The sequence below is a fragment of the Topomyia yanbarensis genome, chromosome 1, assembly GCF_030247195.1.
Source record: "Topomyia yanbarensis strain Yona2022 chromosome 1, ASM3024719v1, whole genome shotgun sequence".
In the NCBI taxonomy this organism is placed as follows: domain Eukaryota; kingdom Metazoa; phylum Arthropoda; class Insecta; order Diptera; family Culicidae; genus Topomyia; species Topomyia yanbarensis.
This window is the reverse complement of record NC_080670.1, coordinates 84,434,294-84,457,628: the sequence shown is the minus strand read 5'-3', so window position 1 is coordinate 84,457,628 and position 23,335 is coordinate 84,434,294. Positions and strand designations below refer to the sequence as shown.

The 23,335-nt window shown below is 48.6% G+C and overlaps 1 protein-coding gene across 1 annotated transcript in view; it reads right to left on the bottom strand.

Moving 5' to 3' along the window:
* LOC131693967 (synapsin) overlaps positions 1-23,335 on the bottom strand; it is a 966,657-nt gene that overhangs the window by 797,453 nt on the left and 145,869 nt on the right. The gene's annotated exons all lie outside the window — the stretch shown is intronic.

Sequence of the window (23,335 nt, the reverse complement as noted above, 5' to 3'; positions counted from 1 at the left end):
TATACCTTACGTTTGAAACTAAGTTTGTGAAAATCGGCACAACCATCTCCGAGAAACTGATCAGTTTTTTTAATTTTGAATTTTCCTTTTTTCCGGGAACTTCCAGAACCGTCTACGGTGGTCAATGTGGCCAACAAGATTCCGATGGGCCGCCAATAACATAGAAGTGCAAATGCAAGATGCTCCTAGTTTAGTAAAAAAAATGCTTTCATCGTGGTATCGGTTTGAATAGGAGTTTTCTCTGTGACCACACTCCACAACCCGTAACTCCGCAACCGTAAAATGGATCGAAATAAAATTTAATACCAGTTTTTAGGGAGCAACACCGTTCATTTGAGGGTAAGTTTGATCAAATCGGTCCAGTCATCACTGAGCAATCGATATAACTGTTATTCTGAATTTGAAAACTTCCGCTGGGGCTTCCGGAACTGTCGATGGTGGCCAATATGGCCAAAGAGACTTTGAATGTCTGTTAATGACCTAGAACTACAAATCCAAGCAGTTGTGGTGACATTTTGGAAAAAAAACACCTTTTTTCATTTATCACTATATGTTGAAATAGGAAATTGCTTCGTGTTCATACTCATCACCCTGTTATTCCGGAACCAGAACTCGGATCAGATAGGAATCAAATTCTTATCTGAGGGGGAGGGAGGGTTTGTCCTTTCTTACGTAATATCATAAAACAAGTTTAAAAAATTAAATCCATAAAGAAAATATTCTTTTTAATAAGAAAAGGGAACTATTTTCATTTGTGCCATATAATCCTTGTATATCAAACAATATGAGTGATTTTTTGGCTCTTGGTTGTACATTGTTCTGTTCGGGAACTGGAGTCATAATATGCCTTGCAAGTTAAGAAGTGTTGATACCCTTCGTGTTGTTAGACCGACTTTGTTCTTTTCAAACGTTCGATTCAACCCCACAAGGTATCTGGATAATGTTGTAACATGCGATTGTCAAAGATCTTGAATGTCGAATGTTTCCAGAGTGTGAAATGTATTTTAATTCAAGAAAATTCGAAAATGGTTAACTCGGAGCGTACGATAAGAGTCACAGCTGGAACTCAGAATAAATTCATGCCAGAAGAGGTTATAAACTCTTTTAAATTCTACATCACAAGAAAATAGATTCAAAGGAAGTGAAATATAGCAAAGCAGATCATGTGGACCAAATAGGAGTTAGCGAGATTGGTATGCAATTAAAATTCTGCAGATGATTACAGTTAAATTTTATCACGAGTTTTCTTGTAATAATTCTATACATATCGTTTTCGCTATCTTATTATTTGATTAATTAACAATTTGATTTTTTAATTACGATAATCATGATAAGATCTTATGTACGGGGAGGGGGAGTTTACCAAAATCTTACGAACTCTTATCTGGGGGGGAGGGGGCGGTTGAAAAGCTCTAAAAAAGTCTTACATAATTAGTGTACGGCCCCTAAGTTTGAGCAAATCGTCCTGCCATCTCTGAGAAAAATCGATGAGATTGTTTGACACATACACACATACATACATACATACACACACACATAGAGACTTTTGCCGATCTCGACGCAATGAGTCGAATGGTATAAGGGATTCGGCCCTCCGGGCCTCGGTTGAAAAGTCGAAATTTCGACCGATTGTTTAACCTTTCTACATGAGAAAGGCAAAAAGGTGCGAAATCGGCAAAGTCCCAAAAAGTTGATTTTTATAAAAAAAAATTTTGATGATAACATAAAATCTCGACGTTTCATGCATTTTAAAGATGTTTGGCATCAAAAATACGAATTCGATTTCTGAAATTTCATGGGATCCCCCCTTTGAAAAAAAATTTGAGTTCCGGCTTCTATGGGAATTTCATATGTGACCGGACTGTTTAGTCTATATTTCCGGACCCATATAAGCGATCCGTACGAAATTTTATAGACATCTGTGGAGATATTATAGCTATCATTTGGGACTAAGTTTGTGAAAATCGGCCCAACTATTTCCGGGAAACTGATGTAAGTTCACCAATTTTGAAAGATGACCGCTTTTCCCGGGCACTTCCGGAACCGTCTATGGTGGTCAATGACATTTTAGCGAAATTTTTACCTTTTTTGCTTTCATCGGAGTATCGGTTTGAATCACAATTTGCTATGTGATCGCACGCCACAACCCGTAACTCCGGAACCGGAAGTCGGGTCGGGATGAAGTTTAATAGCCATTTACGGAGACGCTATACCTTTCATTTGAGACTAAGTTTAGTTGAATCGGTCTAGCCATCTCCGAGAAACCGATGTGACAGTTATTCTGAATTTAGATACTTCCGCCGGGGCTTCCGGAACCGATGATGAAGGCCAATGTGGCCAAATAGACTTCGAATGGATATTAGTGACCTAATACTACAAATCGAAGCAGTTGTGGTCATATTTTGGAAAGATTTTCACCAGATTTTTACATTCATTGCGGAATTTATTAAAATCGACATTTTCTGCGTGTTCGTACCCATCACCCTGTAATTCCGGAACCGGAAGTCGGATCCATTAGAAATTCAATAGCAGCCTATGGAAACGCACCTTTCATTTGAGACTAAGTTTGTCAAAATCGGTTCAGCCATCTCTGAAAAAATGAGTGAAATTTTTGGTCACACACACAGACGCACATACACACACATACATACATACACACATACATACAAAATTCCGCTAGCGAATGACGGATCTCAATAGTAGCATGTCTGTAATAATATACGTACATGGAACTATTGAGAACCAGAGCTACAGGTCCAAAGCCCTGGTAAAGGAGGATGGTTGTGATGATCTGGGCCGCGGCCACCACGTAAAGCAAGATAGGTCATAACCCCAATTCCAAGGCGTGAAGCGACCCGTGCCGAGGGATGAGTGATCGAGGAGGTGAAAAAGATACTCGATCGTTAACGGAGCCTGTGGGCAACCCCCACAGTAAGCGTCCCTTACCACGTTAATGCGGAGCTCTGGCGCGGCGGACATTTATTGTCGTGCTACTCGTGGGTACAAACATGGAGATAAACAAAAACAAAACAAATAAACAAACGGAGGTGCCAAACCCCTTTGCTAGAGGTGGTTTGGCGAGGTCCCCCCCGTGGGGAGAGTAGTGAAGCGACGAGTGCTGCATCTGATAGCACCAGTGACCCCCAGTAGTGGTAGGAAATAGCCCTACCAACGCACTGGACGGGCCACTATCCGCGATGCGCAAAGTGGTGGAGCAGCTCGATTCAATAATCGAGTTCACTAGCGCAAAGCAAAACATAAGCAAGGAGTTGAAGCAGAGCCTCCTGGTGCTCCGGAAAGCTGTTCGTGTCGCAAGACAGGAACAGCAGGCTTATGCCAAGAGGGTGGAATGTCGGGAGAAGTCCGACAGAGAAACCCAGACATTGGCCTCCAAGAGGAAGAGAGAAGGTCGATACAGGTACTCAGACAGTGGCCTTCACCTTCTATGGAGCAGCCATGTCGCTCGAAGCGGCGGCTGAGTTCCCCTCGAAGGGAAAAGGTAAGGGCAATCGCAAGACGGCGTTGAACGCGAAGCGCCCTAGGAAGTCGCCAGGCGAGGGTGCAAAAACCGACACCACACGGCGTGCAACCGTTAAGGCCAAACGCCGTTTGGTCGAGGTAAGCGAGGGCGAGAGTGACCTCGCTGGGCAGAGCGATGGTACCAGCAACCGGGCGCGACCGGGGCAGGGGGACGTTAACCCCTGGACGCTGGTCACCAAGAAGAAGCCGGCAACGACACCGGAGGTACCGCGGCCCGCGAAGAAGGCCATGGGCAGAGGTGAAGCCTTGTGGTTAAAAACCGACAAGGACAAATACGCCGACATCCTAAAGTCGATGAAGGCGGCCGAAAGCCTTTCGGCCCTTGAGCAAGATGTCCATATCGTGAGACGCACCAACACAGGAGAAATGCTTCTGGTGCTGAAGCGAGGCGCACAATCTAGTGCGGTGTACATTGCCTTGGCCCAAGAGGTCCTTGGTGAAGGCGCCCAGGTCAGGTCGCTAGGGGCGGAAATGACCCTCCAGTGCAAGCATCTGGACGAGTTAACGACCGCAGAAGATGTAGCAGCCGTTAAGGAGCAATGCGACGTGACAATCGAGCGGGCCTCTGTGCGCTTGAGAGAGCGACCCTCTGGCACCCAAGTAGCCTGCCTCAGGCTACTGAAGGCGGATGCCAAAAAGGTAACCGAGAAAAGTAAGCTGAAGATCGGCTGGTCGGTATGCCCAATTTGCATACCCAGCCGCCTTCAGTGGATAGGTGCTATCGGTGCCTTGAGTCCGGCCACAAATCCTACGAGTGCAAGGGCATAGACAGGAGCAAACTATGTCGTCGCTGCGGCGAGGAGGGGCATAAGGAGCGGGGTAGCACTAAGGCGCACAAGTGCCTTATCTGCAGCGCTAGGAAGTAAGCCCCTAAACATGCTATGGGCGGACCTTCGTGTCCCTTCGGTGAGGTAGATAAGAAGAAGCCGTGAACGTCACACAGCTAAATCTTAACCATTGTGCAGCAGCCCAACAGCTGCTGCGGCAGTCGGTCTCGGAGTCGAGGACAGATGTCGCCCTCCTATCAGACCCGTACACCATCCCTGCCGGCAACGGCAATTGGGTGTCGGACGGGTCTGGAATGGTGGAAATCTGTACAACGGGATGGTTCCCGGTGCAAGAGGTAATACACTCCTCCGCCGAGGGTGTTGCGATTGCCAAGATCAATGGTGTGTTCTGTTGTAACTGCTACGCTCCACCAAAGTGGCCCATAGAACAGTTCAACCAGATGACCGACAGGCTCTCGTCAGACCTAGTGGGCCGGAAACCGGTAGTCATAGCAGGAAACTTTAACGCTTGGGCAGTGGAGTGGGGCAGCCGCTGTACAAATAGCATAGTCAAGCGCTAATGGAGGCGCTTGCGAAACTCGATACTGTGCTAGCTAATAATGGCTCCGCTAGCACATTCCGTAGAAACGGGGTGGAGTAATGGATTGACGTAACATTTGCCAGCCCGAGTCTGGTTCCAGGCATGGAATGGAGGATAGATTAGGATCAACTATGGTGTGCAGCATCCGAGGGCGGGAGATCCCTGTCAGGAACGCGGGTGGAAGTCCAATCCCTTCGACAGCGAAGCTTTCACCACGGCCCTGGGACTGGCGGCCAACACCGACAGTCTAAGCGGGGATGCGCTGATAGCTGTTCTACCACGCGCGTGCGACGCCACTATGCCGAGAAAAACCCTGCCAAGAAACAGCAGATGCCCGGTATACTGGTGGAGTGCCGAGATTGCAGCTCTACGATCAGCCTGCCTCAGAGCTAGACGTACGACGAAAAGAGTCCGCACCGAGGATGCAAGAGAAAACCGCCGTGAAGTGTTTCGAGCTGCGAATTTGGCCGTTAACAAGGCTATTAAAAGCAGCAAGAGAGCGTGTTTCGACAACCTGTGTGAGAGTGCCAACGCGAATCCGTGAGGTGACGCCTACAGGATTGTGATGGCCAAGACCAAAAGGGGCTCTTCACCCCCAGAACGGTCTCCGGACCGGTTGGCAACGATTATCGAAGTACTCTTCCCGTATCGAGCCACAAGCCCCTGGCCACCTGCATTACGAGACAGTGCGGGCACGGCCGAAATGATGGCTCCAGTGACGAATGAAGAACTACTCGCAGTGGCTGAATCCCTAGAAATGAACAAAGCTCCAGGGCCAGATGGAGTTCCAAACAACGCAGCGATCATAGCGAACCCGAACATGTTCAGGCTAGCTATGCAGAGATGCCTTGACGAGTGCCGTTTCCCCGATAGATGGAAAAGGCAGAAATTGGTGCTGTTGCCGAAGCCGCCAGGCGACCCATCGGCGTACAGACCAATCTGCCTGATCGACATGACTGGCAAACTGCTTGAGAGGATCATCCTCAACAGGCTAACCCCGTACTCAGCAGGCACGGACGGCCTGTCAAGCAACCAGTTTGGCTTTCGGAAGGGTAAGTCCACAGCGGACGCTCTCAACTCAGTGATAAATACTGCCGAGATAGCGATCCAACGGAAAAGGCGAGGCATTCGATACTGTGCGTTAGTGACACTTGACATGAAGAACACATTCAACAGCGCAAGCTGGGATGCCATCGCGCTCTCGTTACACCGGCTTAGCCTACCGGTGGGTCTGTACCGGATCCTGGAAAGTTACTTCCAGAACCGCGTACTGCTATACGAGACCGATGCCGGTCAGAAAAGGGTTCCGATTACCGCCGGAGTCCCGCAGGGCTCGATCCTAGGCCCGGTGCTATGGAACCTCATGTATGATGGGGTTCTGAGACTAACGTAACCTTGGAGGTCTACGGGGAATCAATCCCTGAGGTAGAACTAACCGCAAAACACGCGATCAATACGGTGGAGGAATGGATGAGCGCGAGAGGCCTGGAGCTCGCTCATCATAAGACGGCGATAGTTATCGTCAACAACCGCAAGTCGGCACAACATGCAGTTATCCATGTGGGAGAAGTCGCGATCACTTCACAGCGAAGTCTGAAGTCTCTCGGAGTCATTATAGACGACAAGCTGACCTTCGGCAGCCATGTCGACTATACATGCAAGAGAGCATCGACTGCTGTTGCGGCTCTATCGAGGATGATGTCCAACAGCTCAAAGGTGTGCGCCAGTAGACGTAGGTTACTAGCAGGCGTTGCCGTATCTATCCTCAGGTACGGCGGCCCGTCATGGTCAAGAGCACTGAGGGTAACCAGTTACCTACAGAAACTGGAGAGCACCTACCGCGTGATGTGCCTCAGAGTGATATCTGCCTACCGCACGGTATCACACGATGCATCCTGCGTGATAGCGAGCATGATGCCAGTCGGGCTGGTCATTCGGGAAGATAAGGAGTGTTTCGAACTACGTGGAAATAGAGAAGCCCGCGAGCGCACCAGGGTGACCTCGGTCGCCAGATGATAGCGTGAGTGGGACAACTCCTCGAAAGGTAGGTGGACCCACCGGCTGATACCTAGCATATCAAGCTGGGTGGGAAGACCCCATGGGGAAGTTCACTTCCACCTGACACAATTCCTGTCAGGCCATGGCTGTTTCCGACAGTACCTCCACAGGTTCGGGCACGCGGAGGTCCCAGCCTGCCTGGACTGCCCAGGTGTAGTCGAAACTCTCGAACACATACTGTTCGTATGTCATCGGTTCGACGTCGAAAGAAGAGCAATGCTTGACGTCTGTGGCTGGGACACAACCCCCGATACCCTTATTCAGCGGATGTGTCAAACGGTGGAGAAGTAGAACGCAGTCTCGGCTGCTACCACCCAGATTACTTGTAGGCTACAGGTAATCTGGCGAACCGAGCAACAGACGACGAGTACGGCTAATTAGTGATTGGTTAGTTGGAGCGAAAAAGGCCAAGCGCAAAAAAGGGAGTGAATGGTCTGTTCTTGCTGAGGCAGGTTTGGCGCAGCGACTGGCAACCGCGTAAGGGGTAAACCCAGCCACCCCGAAGCAAGACAGAAGAGTGAGTGAATAGGCGTATAAGTGGACTGCCTCATGCCAAGACGGGAGGGTCGTAGCGTAGTATGTTGGGACTTAGCTATCGATGCCTCATGGCGTGGCAGAGGAGTGAAAGGGTGAGCATCCAAGTCAGTCTCACACGGCATGTTAAGGGTGAGCACAAAAGTCAGCCTCACATGGTATGGTAGAGGCTAGCATAAAAGTAAGCCTAGCAAGGAATGAAAAAGGTGAGCACACAAGTCAGCCTCGCATGGTATGCCAGAAGTGGGGCCTAAGAAAAATGTCCCACATGGGATGCCAGGGGGAGTGACAGAGGTACAATAGAGTGGCACAATCGAGAGTGAATCAGATGATAGGGTGAGCACCCAAGTCAGCCTCACATGGTATGAGTGAGGCGAGCACAAAAGTAAGCCTAGTAAGGAATGAGTAAGGTGAGCATACAAGTCAGCCTCGCAAGGAACGAAAAAGGTGAGCACAAAAGTCAGCCTCGTGTGGAGTGTTTGAGAGTCTATCAAGGTGCGATAGAGAGAGCACCCAAGTAAGCCTCATACAGGACGTATGAACTAGCGAGTGAGAGTGAATGAGTACATTAAGTGCAGCCATCCCCCCAGAAGTAATACCGAGAGGTAGTTCCTGGGAGGAACGATGGCGGAGCCCAATGGAGTTTAGTCAGTATTAATGGCAGCGTCACCATTCGAGCCCGACACGCCCCCAGTGCACCCCGTGCGGTTGCTTGGACCCTACCAATAGCACGTGTACTGGGCTAGGACGTAAAGGTCTTCTCCATTGTAAAAAAAACACACATACATACACACACAGACATTTGCCGAACTCGTCGAACTGAATCGAATGGTATATGTCACTCGGCCCTCCGGGCCTCCGTTAAAAGTCGGTTTTCAGAGCAATTGCAATACCTTTCTATTGAGAAAGGCAAAAATATGAATTATATCGTTGACGTAATTGCAAGCATGACAGAGTTTAACAAACCGTAATTTACGAAATAACGAAAAATTCAGAACAAACGCTATATGTGGAGTAAAATTACGTGATTTACGAAATTCAACGACATGTAATTTTTTTTGTATTTCGATTGCAGAGGTTTTAACCTTAAGGTCATTCGCCTCTTCGGATTAGAAAAATTTCCAATGAAAAATTTCTAACCCTATGTGCGGGGTCGGGACTCGAACCCAGGTGCGCTGCGTACAAAGCAATCGATTTACCAATACGCTACGCCCACCCCAACGACATGTAAAATTAAAATCAAACTTAAAAGTCAGTCATTTTTGATGCTCGTATATGTCAGGGTCGGGAGACGTAAATTTACACTATTTTTTCTAGGTGTGCGATCCGTACGAAATTTTAGACATCTGTGAGGATATTATAGCTATCATTTGGGACTAAGTTTGTGAAAATCGGCTCAACCATTTCCAAGAAACTGATGTAAGTTTGTTAATTTTGAAAGATGGCTGCTTTTCCCGGACACTTCCGGAACCGTTTATGGTGGTCAATGTAGTCAACGAAAGTTCGGTTGGCCGCCAGTGACCTAGAACTACAAATTTAAGTTGTTTGAGAGACATTTTAGCGAAATTTTTCAACAGCAGCCTATGGGAGCGTTGTATCTTTCATTTGAGACTAAGTTTGTGAAAATCGGCTCAGCTACCTCTGAGAAAAGTGAGTGAGATTGTGTTCGCGTACACATACAGACGTACATACACATATACATACAACTCCGCTAGCGAATGACGGATCTCAATAGTAGCATGTCCGTAATAACCTACGAACTTGAAACGATTGAGAACCAGAGCTATAGGTCCAAAGCCCTGGTAAAGGAGGATGGTTGTGATGATCTGGGCCGCGGTCATCACGCAAAGCAACAAAGGTCATAACCCCAAGTCCAAGGCGTGAAGCGACAGGGACAGTGATCGAGGGGGTGGCGGACAGGGGGCGAAAACCCCTGGAAGCTTGTCAGTAGAAGAAAGCCGACGCTGGACGCACCTGGACCCGCAAAGAAGGCCAATGACAGAGGCGAGGCCTTGTGGTCAAAGACCGACAAGGACAAATATGCCGACATCCTAAAGTCAATGCGGGCGACCAAAAGCCTCTCGGCCCTCGGGCAAGACGTGCGCAGCGTGAGAAGCACCAAACAAGCGAGGCGCATAATCTAGTGCGGTATACAAGGCCTTGGCCCAAGAGGTCCTGGGTGAAGGCGCCCAGGTGAGATCGTTAGTGGCGGAAATGACTCTGCAGTGTAATCGACTGGACGAGTTCACGGCCGCAGATAATGTCGTCGCTGCCGTCAAAGAACAATGTGGCGCAGTAATTGAGCGGGCCTCTGTGCGCTTGAGAGCGAGAACCTCTGGCACCCAAGTAGCCTACCTCAGGCTACTGAAGGCGGAAGCAAAAAAGGTTACAGTGATAGGAAAACTGAAGATCCGCTGGTTAGTATAATGGGCATACCCCAGCCGCCTTCAGTGGATAGGTGCTATCGGTGCCTTGAGTCCGGCCACAAATCCTACGAGTGCAAGGGCATAGACAGGAGCAAACTATGTCGTCGCTGCGGCGAGGAGGGGCATAAGGAGCGGGGCTGCACTAAGGCACATAAATGCCTTATCTGCACCGCTAAGAAGCAAGCCCGTAACCATGCTATGGGTGGACCTTCGTGTCCCTTCAATGAGGTAGATAATAAGAAGCCGTGAACGTGAATCTTAACCATTGTACAGCTGCCCAACAGCTGTTGTGGCAGTCGGTCTCGGAGTCGAGGACAGATGTCGCCCTCCTATCCGACCCGTAAAACATCCCTGCCGGCAACGACAATTGGGTGTCGGACGGGTCTGGGATGGTGGAAATCTGTACAACGGGACGGTTCCCGTTTCAAGAGGTAATACACTCCTCCGCCGAGGGTGTTGCGATTGCCAAGATCAATGGTGTGTTCTGTTGTAACTGCTACGCTCCACCAAGGTGGCCCATAGAACAGTTCAACCAGATGACCGACAGGCTCTCGTCAGACCTAGTGGGCCGGAAACCGGTAGTCATAGCGGGAAACTAACGCTTGGGCAGTAGAGTGGGGCAGCCACTGTACAAATAGCAGGGGTCAAGCGCTACTGGAGGCGCTTGCGAAACTCGACGCTGTGTTAACCAATAATGGCTCCGCTAGCACATTCCGTAGAAACGGGGTGGAGTAATGGATTGACGTAACATTTACCAGCCCGGGTCTGGTTCCACGTATGGAATGAAGGGTAGACAAGGGCTACACCCATAGCGATCATTTAGCAATTCGCTTTAGGATCAACTATGGTGTGCAGCATCCGTGGGTGGGAGATCCCTGTCAGGTACGCGGGTGGAAGTCCAATCGCTTCGACATCGATGCTTTCACAGCGGCCCTGGGACTGGAGTCCAACACCGACAGTCTAAGCGGGGATGCGCTGGTAGCCGTCCCACAACGCGCGTGCGTCACCACTATGCCGAGAAAAACCCTGCCAAGAAACGGCAGACGCCCGGTATACTGGTGGAGTGCCGATATTGCAGCTCTACGATCAGCCTGCCTCAGAGCTAGACGTACGACGAAAAGAGTCCGCACCGAGGATGCAAGAGAGAACCGCCGTGAAGTGTTTCGAGCTGCGAATTTGGCCCTTAACAAGGCCATAAAAAGCAGCAAGATAGCGTGTTTCGACAACCTGTGTGAGAGTGCCAACGCGAATCCGTGAGGTGACGTCTACAGGATTGTGATGGCCAAGACCAAAAGGGGCTCTTCACCCCCAGAACGGTCTCCGGACCGGTTGGCAACGATTATCGAAGTACTCTTCCCGTATCGAGCCACAAGCCCCTGGCCACCTGTATTACGAGACAGTGCGGGCACGGCCGAAATGATGGCTCCAGTGACGAATGAAGAACTACTCGCAGTGGCTGAATCCCTAGAAATGAACAAAGCTCCAGGGCCAGATGGAGTTCCAAACAACGCAGCGATCATAGCGAACCCGAACATGTTCAGGCTAGCTATGCAGAGATGCCTTGACGAGTGCCGTTTCCCCAATGGATGGAAAAGGCAGAAATTGGTGCTGTTGCCGAAGCCTGGGAAGTCGCCAGGCGACCCATCGGCGTACAGACCAATCTGCCTGATCGACATGACTGGCAAATTGCTTGAGAGGATCATCCTCAACAGGCTAACCCCGTACTCAGCAGGCACGGACGGCCTGTCAAGCAACCAGTTTGGCTTTCGAAAGGGTAAGTTCACGGTTGACGCTTCAACTCAGTGATAAATACTGCCGAGATAGCGATCCAACGAAAAAGGCGAGACATTCGATACTGTGAGTTAGTGACACTTGACGTGAAGAACGCATTCAACAGCGCAAGCTGGGATGCCATCGGGTTCTCGTTACACCGGCTTAGCCTACCGGTGGGTCTGTACCGGATCCTGGAAAGTTACTTCCAGAACCGCGTACTGCTATACGAGACCGATGCCGATCAGAAAAGGGTTCCGATTACCACCAAAGTCCCGCAGGGCTCGATCCTAGGCCCGGTGTTATGGAACCGCATGTATGATGGGGTTCTGAGACTGAAGTTCCCTCCGGAGGTCAAGATCGTCTTAGAGGTCTATGGGGAGTCAATTCCTGAGGTAGAACTTACAGCAGAACACGCGATCAACACGGTGGAGGAATGGATGAGCGCAAGAGGCCTGGAGCTCGCTCAGCATAAGACGGAGGTAGTTATCGTCAACAACCGCAAGTCGACACAACATGCAGTTATCCATGTGGGAGAAGTCGTGATCACCTCACAGCGGAGTCTGAAGTCTCTCGGAGTCATTATAGACGACAAGCTGACCTTCGGCAGTCATGTCGACTATACATGCAAGAGAGTGTCGACTGCTGTTGCAGAATTATCGAGGATGATGTCCAACAGCTCATAGGTATGCGCCAGTAGACGTAGGCTACTGCAGGTGTTGCCGTATCTATCCTCAGGTACGGCGACCCGTCATGGTCAAGAGCACTGAGGGTAACCAGTTACCTACAGAAACTGGAGAGCACCTACCGCGTGATGTGCCTCAGAGTGATATCTGCTTACCGCACGGTATCGCACGATGCATCCTGCGTGATAACGTGCATGATGCCAGTCGGGCTGGTTATCCGAGAAGATGAGGAGTGCTTCGAGCTACGTGGAAATAGAGAAGCCCGCGAGCGCACCAGGGTGGCTTCGGTCGCCAAATGGCAGCGTGAGTGGGATAACTCCTCGCAAGGTAAGTGGACCCACCGGCTGATACCTAACATATCGAGCTGGGTGGCCAGACCCCATGGGAAAGTTCACTTCCATCTGACACAATTCCTGTCAGGCCATGGCTGCTTCCGACAGTACCTTCACAGGTTCGGGCACACGGAGATCCCCGTCTGCCCTGACTGCCCAACACATACTGTTCGTATGTCCTCGTTTTGACGTCGAAAGAAGAGCAATACTTGACGTCTGCGGCTGGGACACAACAATATGTGGACTGCCTCATGCCAAAATGGGAGGGTCGTAGCGCAGTATGTTGGGACTTATCTATCGATGCCTCGTGGCGTGGCAGAGGAGTGAAGAGTGAGCATCCAAGTCAGCCTCATATGGTATGTTAAGGGTAAGCACAAAAGTCAGGCTCACATGGTATGTTAGAGGTGAGCACAAAAGTCAGCCTCACAAGGTATGAAAACGATGAGCACCCAAATAAGCCTCACATGGTACGTCAGAACTGGGGCCTAAGGAAAATGTCCCACATGGGATGCCAGGGGGATCGACAGGGGTAATAGAGTGGTATGGTCGAGATTGAATCAGGTGATAGGGTGAGCATCCAAGCCAGCCTCACATGGTATGAGTGAGGTGAGCACAAAAGTCAGCCTCGCAAGGTACGAAAAAGGTGAGCACACAAGTAAGCCTCGCATGGCGTGATAGAGGCGAGCACAAAAGTAAGCCTCATGTGGAGTGTGAGAGAGTGAATCAGGGTGTGACAGAGAAAGCAAGGTATGAAAACGATGAGCACCCAAATAAGCCTCACATGGTACGTCAGAACTGGGGCCTAAGGAAAATGTCCCACATGGGATGCCAGGGGGATCGACAGGGGTAATAGAGTGGTATGGTCGAGATTGAATCAGGTGATAGGGTGAGCATCCAAGTCAGCCTCACATGGTATGAGTGAGGTGAGCACAAAAGTCAGCCTCGCAAGGTACGAAAAAGGTGAGCACACAAGTAAGCCTCGCATGGCGTGATAGAGGCGAGCACAAAAGTAAGCCTCATGTGGAGTGTGAGAGAGTGAATCAGGGTGTGACAGAGAAAGCACCCAAGTAAGCCTCATACAGGATGTATGAACGCGTGAGTGAGAGTGAGTGAGTACATCAAGTACTGCCATCCCCCCAAAAGTAATACCGAGAGGTAGTCCCTGGGGGAACAATTACGGTGCCCCATGGAGTTTAGTCGGTATTACCTAGTCATGGTGTCCCAATGAGAGCCCGTCACTCCAATACAGTCCGTGTGGTAGCTTGGCATCTACTAATAGCAAGTATACTGGGTAAGTGCGTAAATTGCATTCTCCATTGAAAAAAAAAAAAACACACACACACATACATACACACTGACATGGGGGCAGCATGGACAGGAGTACAGAAGTTTAAGGGCTTAACGACCCCCCCCCCCCGGATCTACTGCGAGTTTGGGAGTCTTGCTAGTATATGGTAGGGCAAGGCAATGTTGGGCTCTGCCAAACCTCTAGAAAAAGCCATATTAATCCGAATGCAGCTCCGACGAAGCGAGTCGGTGCCGCTTCCGCTAAGGTTTTATCCATAAGCATAAAGTACCCTCACCCAACTGGAGTGCCAACCGGAACATTAGGATCGATACCAGTAGGATCCCGATTACGGCATACTGGCGGCAAAACACGGATGTGAATAATAATTTCATCGAAATTTATCTACGGACCGACAGCCACGCCATTCCACTACCCTAGTAAGGATGGGTGACACTTCCCAGAAACGGCGAGTGGGGTAATGGCACTGGCTGCCCCCCTTCCCAGTAAAACTTTGGTAGGTCTCCAAGTACGTTCGAAACCCGCCACCTTAGCTGGTGCAAGTAGGCTTAGTTGAAGGATCCTGACTAGCGCCGATCCGGTTCTGAACGCGTTACCCCATGAAGGACCGCGTCAACCCTTGCATGATACCTCACTGCTCGCAAAGGTAACCATGGGATCATGTGAGGCGACTACTTGTTACGGGCGTAGATAGCGGCGTGGAATTGGGACCCAAAAAGCATGCAAGAAGACAAAATCAACAAAAATAAGAAAAATTCTAACGGAGCAACTGTGGTGAACCCGTTCGCAAAAGGTGGGCTAGCAAGGTCACCGACCCAGCATAACGAACAAGTGCAACCGCGACAGAAGCATCAGCAAGAGCAGCCTAGCGAAGCCATACAGAGCACGAGCGGTGACAAACCAACTGGGCGCCAAGGAAAGCTAGGATTTCAGGTGCGCACACCGAAACCAAGCATTACCTAAGAAGACCAGCAGTCTGGGTTACCTAATGCAACGAAGTTGAGGCAAAAAATCGAAGAACTCTACGAATTCGTGAAAAGCAAGGACAACGTGCACGGACTGATCAAGGATCTAGTGATTACCATCAAATCCGCCGTAGCAACAGCCGACTGCGAACAGATGGCGTTACAAGAGCGAGCTGAAACGCCGAAAAGGCACTGAAGTCCACAGCGATAGAAGAAGCAGAAGCCTATAAGACACCGAAGGGTGACCGGTATTCTCGTTCTGTGAAAAGAATAAGAGAAACGCCAGGAGAGGAGGAGGAACCGAAGAAGCCCAGCAAGGTCGGTGAAGGACAGCGAAAAAGCCGACAATAGCAGAGTGAATGGCGAACCCAGAAATCACAGAAGAGAGGAGGGAAAAACAAAAATAAAAAGAGGAAAAGAAGAAAAGAAGAACTTTGGCCACGCCAGCAGAAGCAGAGGGGAGACGCTCTAGTCGTCAAAGCAAACGAAGGCGTACGCTGCGATCTTTAAAAGGGTGAGAGAGGATCCCAAGTTGAAGAAGCTGGGGGAGATCATTAAAAGAACCAGGCGTACTCAGAAAGGCGAAATACTGTTCGAGCTGAAGAAATATTCATTGATCAAGAGCTCGGCCTACCGGGAACTCGTGGCAGAAGCGGTGGGAGGAGAAGCGAATGTGAGAGCTTTAGTTCAGGAAGTATTGGTCGAGTGCAGGAATCTGGACGAGATCACAACGGAAGACGAAGTGAGAAGCGCGCTAATAGAGCAAGGAAACTGGAGAGAGAGAACGAGAGAGAGATAGAGAGAGAGAGAGAGAGAGAGAGAGAGAGAGAGAGAGAGAGCAGATATCAATCAGATTGAGGCGTACAGTGGCACACAGACAGCTGTGATACGTTTATCGCCAACCGTAGCCAACAAGCTTATGTCGACAGGTAAGATCAAAATCGGGTGGTCGGTGTGCTCGTTGCGATTGATCCCTAGAGCCACTAAACAAATGTAGAGGTGTTTCAGGTGCCTGGGTTTCGGCCATCAGGCAAGAAACTGTAGAGGCCCGGACAGATCTGGTCTGTGCAGAAAATGTGGGGAGAAGAGACACATTGCTAGAGACTGCACAAAGCAACCGAAGTACTTGCTCTGTACAAATGAGGGCTGAAAAGACCACATGACGGGAGGCTTCTTATGCCCAGAGTACAAAAAGGCGAAGGCAGGCCAATTATGATGGAGATTACCCAGCTTAATCTCAATCATTGACATTGCACAGCAACTGTTGTTGCAGTCAACAACAGAAATGAAGCGCGACGTTGCAATTATTGAAGAGCCGTATCGTGTCCCTCCCAATAATGGTAACTGGGTGGTAGGTAGTGCAGGGATGGCGGCAATTCAAGCGATTTCCCTGTTCAAGAAGTGGTGGATAGCACACACGAAGGTTTCCAGGATCAATGGCCTTTTCGTGTGTAGCTGTTATGCTCCTCCACTGTGGAGACCAGAGCAGTACAACCGGATGCTGGACGCATTAACCGACTCGTTAGTCGGGCGAGAGCCGGTTGTTATAGGAGGAGATTTCATCGCTTGGGCCGTGGAGTGGGGTAGCAGGCTGACCAACGCAAGAGGTTACGGACTATTGGAAGCACTGGCCAAGCTGAACGTAAAGCTGTGCAACGAAGGTTCCGCTAACACATTCCGTAAAGACGGTCGGGAATCCATCATCGACGTAACATTCTGCAGCGCGTCGCTGATGGATGACATGAATTGGCGAGTTAGTGAGCAGTACACACATAGTGATCACCAAGCGATTCACTACACCATCGGTCGACGAAATTGTAGCGAGCGGAAGTACAAAATAAAAGAATTCGACAAGGACCTTTTTGTGGAAGCACTTCGTGCTGACAGCGTCATTCCAATTCCGAATGCCGATGAGCTGTCGGAAACAATAGCTAGGGCATGAGATATAACAATGCCGAGGAAAATGGAGCAGAGGAACTACCGGCGTCGGATGTACTGGTGGAACGAAAGGCTAAGCATCCTCCGGTCTACTTGCCTAAAAGCCAGAAGACGCGTTCAGAGAGCAAGATCTGAGGCAGTCAGAGAAGAGTGTAAGGTGACATTCCAGGCAGCCAGGGCCGCTTTTAAACCTGAGATAGTGCTAAGCAAGTCCACCTGCTACAAGGAGCTGTGCAGAGAAGTAGACGCTAACCCCTTGGGCAATGCTTACCGTGTCGTTATGGCCAGGATCAAGGGTCCAATGACGTAAGTCGAAATGTGCGCCGACAAACTGAAAATTATCGTGGAGGGTCTTTCCCCGAAGCACGACCCAACCGCATGGCCGCCTACACCGTACGTTGATGCAGATGGTGGAAATGTAGGTGACAATCGAGTTTCCAACGACGAGCTCCTTATAGTGGCAAAAGGGCTGAAAGCGAAGAAAGCTCCCGGACCGGTGGACGCATAGTCATCGCGAACGCGGAGAAAGCATTGAAGCAAAAGAGAAGGGGTAATCGCTACTGCGCCGCGGTAACGATAGACGTGAAGAACGCGTTCAACAGTGCTAGCTGGGGGGCCATCGCCGTAGCGCTGCATAGAATGCGGGTTCCGGACTATCTGTGCAAGGCTCTGAAAAGTTACTGTCAGAACCGAGTACTGGTCTACGAAACGAACATAGGGCAGAGGTCGATTAGGGTCACGGCGGGAGTACCTCAGGGCTCCATACTCTGCCCAACGCTCTGGAATATTATGTACAACGGAGTGTTAACACTGGAACTACCCAGGGGAGTGGAGATCGTCGGCTTTGCAGATGATATTGTCCTGACGATAACGGGCGAGACCCTTGAGAAGGTGGAGATGCTGACGGCAGAGACAATAGGCATCGTGGAAACCTGGATGGCTAACGTCAAGTTGCAGCTGGCTCACCACAAGATCGAGGTAGTGCTGGTCAGCAACCGTAAGCAAATCCAGCGTGTCGAGATCAGCGTCGGGGGACAATCCATTCCATCGATGCGCGCGCTGAAGCACTTGGGTTTGATGGTTGATCGATTGGTTGAATTACAACAGCCATGTCGACTATGTATGTGAGAAGGCTGCGAGGACACCTAGCGCATTGGCAAGGATCATGCCGAATCACGGAGGAGCAAGAGGCAGCGCGAGACGTCTCCTGGCGGGTATCTCATCCTCAATACTGAGGTATGGCGTACCGGCCTGGGCTGCTGCGCTGAACTCAAAGCGGAACCGGACGAAGTTGACAAGCACTTTTCGCTTAATGACTGTTCGTGTCGCGAGTGCGTACAGAACGATATCGTCGGAGGCGGTATGCGTAATTGCCGTGATGATTCCCATCTGCATCACTCTGGCTAAGGACGTAGAATGCTACCAGCGGCGAAATGAACGTAATGCAAGGAGACTGGTTCGAGTGGACTCGTTGGCTAAGTGGCAGCAGGAGTGGAATAACGCGGATAAAGGAAGGTGGACCCACCGACTCATCCCAAATGTGTCTACTTGGGTACATGGGAAGCATGCAGAGGTGAACTTCCATCTGACGCAGTATTTGCAAGAGACACCGGAACACGTGGTCTTCGAATGCTCCAGATTCGAAAAAGTCCGAATGGGTATGCCTGATATAAGAGTGAACAATATCGTCGAAGAGATGTGCCGCGACGAGCATATCTGGGACGCTGTCAACAGAGTGGTTACGAGTATACTCTCCTTTGCAGCTCAAAGGAAGTGGCGAAGGGACCAACAAAGTAACGACATTGGTTAGAACGCCGCAGTGGAACCACAAATAGGGTTTTGTAGTACTACGATATGAATGTAAATAATATCGAGCGGCCCCTCGAATTACTGACCCGCTGTGCATAGGCAAAAGCTTCTGTAATTTCTCCCGAAATGCAAATGAGAGTGAGTGGTTGGTTGGAGTTCCTTCGAATGAACTGTCAGATGGGTGGTTGAGCACCCACCGGATCCAGTCGTGGTTGGAGTCGAGTTACTTTTGGCGGATGGTTGCGACGCAGACGTCGCCCCACTTTTGAGATAACCCTTTCTGCGACCTTCAACCACAGAATTAACTATAGTGGAGGGGAAACTATTTGTCTCTGGGTTTTGAAAGCCATTCGGCAGCACCCGAGGTTTGGTGGTAGAAGATCGAGGTCTGGGAATATTCAAAAGAAATTGACGACGTATACAAAAAGCCTTCGGAGAAACTTGCGTAATTTCGTTCCGGTCACGAAGATATGACTCATGCTTTGAACTGAGGACTCCAAATATCTGATTTTTCACTTTGTTCTGGATCGTGGAAGAGGCAGGAGTGGTTTTGTTTTTTCTCGCGCCTCGGTGTGGATTTATAGGTAAAAGATAAAAATTGTGAGATTATCTATATCAGTTTTGCCAGTAATTAGTTTTCCCTACCCAGTTCTAACTCGTTCAAGTTAAGTGGCTTCACGCATATCGAAGCAGTAGTTTAGAGTTCGGTTGGTGGCCAGTGCAGTGTGTGCTCTAGCTCTCACTTCCAACTTGTAGTTGGATGCGTGTTTTTCGTGCAGGTTTGAAGCTGCAGGATCCCATCACACCGATCATCATCCGTCATCAACCGCTTCTGACCCCGCCATCTAGTTACAAAGTTCCCGTTGAACTATCCAGAAGAGCGACGACCGACAAATTCGCGCTAGCTAGGGAGCAGCGTCATTGCCAGCATATGTCCAGTTGATGGGCACCGACTATCGATCAACCCACGTGGCAAACATATAATGCAGTGACCTCCATCAGGTCAGACTTTGCCAGCAAACGATCGGGCAAATTGTTTGTGGCAACCAGATCAGCATCTCCAGCGGACTGGATCTTCGAGCGACCCACGTAAAACCATGGTAGTGTGAGTACTCATTTCCTTTTTTGACATGCGCATGATCAATTTAGTTTAAACCCGCAAATGCCGTTTCAGTGAGCTAAGTGACAGCGTTTTCGTGACAAGCTCAAAAAGCCCGGGTTCGAAACCCGATTATCAGTTTTTTTGTTCGGCGGTTTTATTTTTCCCACCCCGTGAAAATCCTAGGTCAGCGATGAAATCGCTGTATTACATGCAAACACACCGACTGTAAATGCACGCACCGTAAGTTGAGCCACTCATTTTGGGATGACCACCACGTTAGGTAGTTAGATTTTTGATATGCTTTGGGAAGGGAGAGAGACAGGATAGGCAGTGACCATGTTGGTTAGCGCGGTTGGGTTCGAGACCCGATATGTGAAATAAATATTTTTTTGTAAGCGAATTGTGAGTTGAAGTGATTAAACAATTTTTTTTTCAGTAAACTATTTTTTGGTATTTTCTGGTGTAGGTAGTTTCACGATTTTCGGTCGTTTCCGTTTTTTAGCGAGCAGAGTTGACTCCTTTTTCTTTCGACTCCACCTTTCCTGAATCGGCCACGTTTGGGGACCTTGTGTTTGAGTAGATCTTTGCACGTGATAATAAAAAGCATTAGAGCTAATCAATTATACCGGTCTGAGGCCTTCTTTGTATACTGTTTTTGATTTCTAGCGAATGATTTCAGACTGGTAATCAAGGTACCTGAGTCCAGTTGGACCATTCTGGAGCCAGAACTCAGAAATAAATAGTACCCGCCTGTAGGAGGGGTCTCAATAGCTGGGCAAACCGAACAAGGCGAATGGTCTCCTTCGGGAATGGCGCTGAAGCCATCCGCTTAATAATGATTTAGGCTCCGGTTCCAACTGTCTCGGGTTACAGTTTCGGGAGAAATTCCGCCGCCGGGAAACTCACCGACGGTGTAGACTGGGTCAACCGCCAGGGACCAGTTGAGTAGTACGCGATGTAGCGCCGGGCACGGGTCGTCGGGGCGCCAGTGAACCGGACGTCAGGCTTCACCGGAATCGCCGCATTCTACCGGGTAGCTCGTGAGTAGGCTAGATCCAGCGCCGGGGATTAGACCGAGTAGACCGCGTCGAATAGCCAGAAGTGGGTCGTTGGGGCGCCAGTGAACCGGAAGCTACGCTCCACCCGGAATCGCTGTATGGACCTCAGCACCTACTGGCTGGCCGTTGAGTAGGCTAGGTCCACCGCCAGGGACTAGACTGAGTAGGCGAAGCGGAGAGCTTAATGGCTCACAGAAACGTACATCGGTATCGGGAGCACTCTACCGCCGGGTAATTCACGATAGGGTAGATTCGGCGCCGTGGACTACCCGACAGAATCATGACGAAAAGAGGAGCTAATTGGCACACGAAACACCGGTAACGAAAGAAATTCCGTTGTTGGGGAACCCTCAATCGGAGTAGGATAAGCGGTAAAGCTGGGAGCTAAATAGTTTAAGAAAGCGGGTATCTGTGTCGGGGGAAACTCCTTCAAAGGGGGAACTATCGGTCGGAGTATGATGAGTTGAGCACTATCCAAGCAGATCGTGATAAGGCCGGGAGCTAAATGATTCACGGAAACATGAGCTAAAAGGGAAAAAGGAGAAGAACTAAACTGCGACGTAATAGATGGAGACAAGAAGCAAGCGAAGAGTCGAGAGTTAAATCAAAGGTCATAGGTATTGCCACTCCATGAACCAAGCGAGGCTCCGAGATAGAGCAGCAGAAAGAGGTGCGAAGAAAGCGCAACGAACCACCCCACGCAGTAATACGATGACGTAGTTCCGTGGGGAAGAAGTGCGTAATAAGTAAGGAATGTTTTTAGTGGTTAGGCACGAACGTGAGTCGTGAGTCCCACACAGTGCCAATACACTACAGGCCAGGCTTTCGAAGATTTTTTTAACCTTACTATAAAAAACGCTTTTAATCCACCTAACAGTATGATGAGACATTTCTTATAACTCTTATCACTCTCTTCGGATATTATATCGTTTGAGAACATTTAGAACTTGATGTTTCGCGATGTTTTTGATAACACATACTACCTGGGATAGTGGCAGGACTCAGAGAATCGCTCATATCAGCATAGGACAACATCAGTGCTAGAAATCTCAAACCAAATCAATGAGAAAGCGAAAAAATGGCCCATAAAATAGACATTCCAACGAATTATTGTTAATGCTCTGTTAATAAAATATCCAAATTGTGGTGGGAAAACTGAATTTTCTTAAAGGGGTTATTTATTTATCATTCGCATGTATGAAAAAAGCCTTATGTTTACATTTGTGAGTATCGCCCTTTTCACAAAAAAGCGTTGAAATGAAATCGCAGCTCCTGATATCACGTTATCTCTGAAGTGCATGCGTGCATAGTTCCAAATTTTACTTCGACATCGACTTTTTCTAAAGGTGACTTCCCAGTAGTATCCTTGATTTGAATTATTACCGCTAATCCTAATGTCAAAGAACAAATAAAAACCTCTCGAAAACGAACCGTTTGGGGAAATCATCATCATTACTGGAATTTTCATTTTCACGAAACTTTTCGATAGCCTTCCGTCACATGCGTTAATGCACTGGGTGCACAGTGCTCCGAAAATCTAGCGAAATCGTCTTAGGGCACCAGCGGGTCCAATTCAGAGCTATCTGCGCGGCGAGTTAAATCTGTAAAGAACACAAAAAATTATTTTCCATTCCATAATTTTCAGTTCAGCAATTCGAGAGATCGTACTCACCGCAAGCCATGAAAAATAGACTACGTTGTGAAGCGATGGTCACTATTTATTAAAAAATCACGGTTAAATAAAAAATTAAACTATTAAAAAATTTCAAATAGTTTATAATTTTCACAAACTTATTAGGATAAATTGTTTAATAAGCTTTCGTAATATTGTGTAGGAAAAAAGCTGAAAATTTCAGTATTTTCTCTATCTGCAACATATAAACCCTTAAGTATACCAATTAATTGGTAGACGAATTGGAATAGGTTCGCCAAATTTTGGAAGAAGTCTATAAAATAACCTCTTGAAAGTTACCTAAAAATTGTTGTAGTTCGATGCAATAAAAAATCATATTTGGCAATTCATATTTGGCTGATACAATTGGGGTGTCAATGTATTATAATAGATATTCAGCATTCGAAGAAGTTTCTTGTGAACGAGTGTAGAACGACTTTGTTTCTACTTACTTGAAGTCAGCGGCGTAGCCAGAAATTCGGTTTGGCGGGGGTTTGGTGAAAATCGATCTTACTGTCTAAACGGCATAATTCCGAAACCATAATTTTTGAAGTTTTAAAATTATGCAGAATTATTTTCCAGAAAATAGTAGCAAGGTTCGTGTCTTTAGCGAATTTGTTGCGACTTTATTGTAGTAATGCATATTAACCTGAGAAAATTCACCATAAATACTTCTTGGACGATATACCGTCAAAATTGTTTTATCAAATGATGCGCTGTTTAACGTTTGTAAAACTCATCGAAGATACTAAACCTCCGAAATTGGCGGTT